The sequence below is a fragment of the Hemibagrus wyckioides genome, unplaced genomic scaffold, assembly GCF_019097595.1.
Source record: "Hemibagrus wyckioides isolate EC202008001 unplaced genomic scaffold, SWU_Hwy_1.0 Contig18, whole genome shotgun sequence".
In the NCBI taxonomy this organism is placed as follows: Eukaryota; Metazoa; Chordata; class Actinopteri; order Siluriformes; family Bagridae; genus Hemibagrus; species Hemibagrus wyckioides.
Window position 1 is genome coordinate 258,696 of NW_026690778.1, and position 2,774 is coordinate 261,469.

Genomic DNA, 2,774 nt, shown 5'->3' on the forward strand with positions numbered 1-2,774 from the left:
GCTCCTCGGCCCTGTGTACCTCCACCTTGGGTTCCTCGGCCCTGCGCACCTCCACCTTGCGCTCCTCCCAAGACCTGAAGTACTCGATGGTGCTGTAACACAACAGAGAAGCTGCACTTAGAATCTAAACCCTGCTGTTCAAAGTAATGTCCTCGGCAGCGGAATTACCACCTGATGTTGACTGAAATACCCTCATAAGACCAAACATATCTCTGTTTCGACAATATAAAGAGTTCAGTGCAATTAGTTTAAAAAGGAATGTAAAAAATCCTGATATTTGAACCCTGGCTGGTAAAAAGACACTAATTTACATGTGACTTACACTTGCCGGTCGTTCAGGAGTTTTCCGTTCAGCGTTCGATGGCCAGCGCCGCCGCCTCCACTGACTCGTACTGAACGTACCCGAAACCTTTTGATTCCACAACCTTCAGGAGAAACACAGCGTGTCAACACACAACAACACACTAATCATGAAACACAGATATTCAGCTATTCAGATATATATATTCATATATAACAGCTCAAAGCTCGAACCTTGCATGACACGATCCTCCTGAACACAGAGAAAGTGTCAAACAGGGAGGTGCAGTCAATGGACCAATCAAGGTTCCTGATGAATATGTTCCCTCCCTTGATGGGCTTGGCGGTGGGTTCCCAGTTTGACCACATGACACGCATGGGTCTCTCCAGGAGGAGTTCAAAATTGAACATATCGATGGCTCTCTCAGCTGAGGGAACAGAAATAAGCCATTCATTTTTAATTAAAGTCTATTATAGTCTATATATAACTCATCCAAATATCTTTTCATATCTTTTTAGTACCATTTAAAACATGACCATATCCATATAGTAAAACTATAAAATACTACAGAAGTTACACATGTAGCCTTAAATCTGCTGCAAAAACAGGTAAGAAACAGTGTAGAAAAAGAAAAGGTTTGTTTTACCGTCATCTCGATAGCGAAAGTTGACGTACGCGTATCCGAGAGGAGAGCCGGTCTTCCTGTCCCTGCAAATGTGGACAGATTGGACGTGTCCTGCAGGTCTAAATCTATTAGAAAGTATCACCTCTGATACTTCAGGGTGAAGATCTTTCACAAACAGTGCAGCCATTGTATAAAAATGGCCGTTAAAAGTGGTGAAATGCTGCTAAACGCTGTAAAATGCTGCTAAATGGTGTAAAATCGCTGCTACACAAGGGGCACTGTTTCTCTGTCAATAGCTAAAGGTGGTCTGAGGATGGTTGCTATGTACGTCGTCAGGTGATGTTCAGAACAGAATTCAGAATTCTACATGATGCCAGTTGGTCACATGACCTCATGACATCATGTAAGCAGTTAACATTAAACAGTTAAGTTCCAAACCCCAATAATGAATCCAATTCAAAATGGCTTTTAATATTAATATAGAAACACTGTATAGGCCTGGACAGGAAAGAGGCTGAGCTGCAATTAATCCCCAAAAAAATTCACTGACTATATTTTCAATGCATAGATATTAACCTAACGTAAACACTACTCTTTCAAGCTGCATTTAAACTTTTGCATTTAATTATATATATATATATATATATATATGTGTATGAGAGAGAGAGAGAGAGAGAGAGAGATTTATTTTATTTTTTTAAATTCACGATTGGCATGGATATGGAACAGGATAATACATGAGACCATTCAGCAACGAATCTTTATTATCTTTATAATTGCGCTACCACCGTTTTGTCACAGCGGCGAGAGACTGCTGGTTTTGTTCCGGAAATTATTCATTTACTAAATAAGCACTGAGCGGGAACATGCACTAGGAGAATATTAAGAACAAAAGGCCACCCTGGCAGCGGTGGGATTTGAACCCACACCTCCAAAGAGTTGAAATGTGGATTGGCTGTCCATATCCTCCACCTCCTGTTGAAGTGGCTTGTTCATATGAACTTACAGCATGTGTGTCCAACCAGCATGGGAATGCAGCCCAAGGTTGTGGAACACTTATGCCGAGTTCACACTGCACGATTTTCAAAGTAGTCGGATCACTGTTGTTTTCACGCTGCATGACTGTCTGGGGGAGCATTCAGTTGCTGCTGTGTGGCACACAGCGGTAAATGGGAAGCACATTCACGACAAGGGTGGGACTCGACCCCACGCGTGCAGAGCACAACGGATTAGCAGTCCATCGCCTTAACCTCTCAGCCACCTCATCGGGTGGTAGCGCTTCCAAGGAGCCTTGTCAAAAGCAGGGGTTTTCTAATGGCATGCAGGCTAGGAGGCTACCTTGCCAATGATTTGTAGGCAGGTATTGAGGCATGCGGTCACGTAAACTGAAGGGTGCAGGCTAAGCGTTCAACGAGAACCTAAGAGTTCTGTAGCATCCTAGTTTTTTGCTCTCGCCTCAGACCAGGGGGCTTTCAGATCTTTATCCTGCACTATTTCCACGTTTTGCTGTTTTCAAGTCTGAGGCATAAGTTGCAGAATTGTGCTGGTGGACTACACTGCCTCCAGCTGCCAAAACCCGGGATCGAACCAGGGACCTTTAGATCTTCAGTCTAACACTCTCCCAACTGAGCTATTTCGGCACCTCTACCAGGGCTCTCCTGTACGTGTGAGTGAGCAGGCAACGTGAACAGGTATACAGCGCACTGATTAAATACAGTATATATTTATGACTCAGGTTTAGGATCTAGATGATAATATGTGTGGATGGGAGTATTCTACCTAATCTGGGGCATGAAGAGCTAATTGTGAGTGTTAGAGGAGCTAAACACGCAGCGCTAGCATGAGCAT

The 2,774-nt window shown here is 43.5% G+C and overlaps 1 non-coding gene and 1 pseudogene across 1 annotated transcript; both read right to left on the reverse strand.

The window, feature by feature from the left end:
- Positions 1-318: 318 nt before the first annotated feature.
- LOC131349950 (polyadenylate-binding protein 1A-like) lies at positions 319-1,113 on the reverse strand (annotated as a pseudogene).
- A 1,380-nt stretch (positions 1,114-2,493) lies between these two features.
- Positions 2,494-2,566, reverse strand: trnaf-gaa (transfer RNA phenylalanine (anticodon GAA)). The gene has a single exon. It is a non-coding gene; the product is annotated as a tRNA-Phe (tRNA).
- Positions 2,567-2,774: the final 208 nt, after the last annotated feature.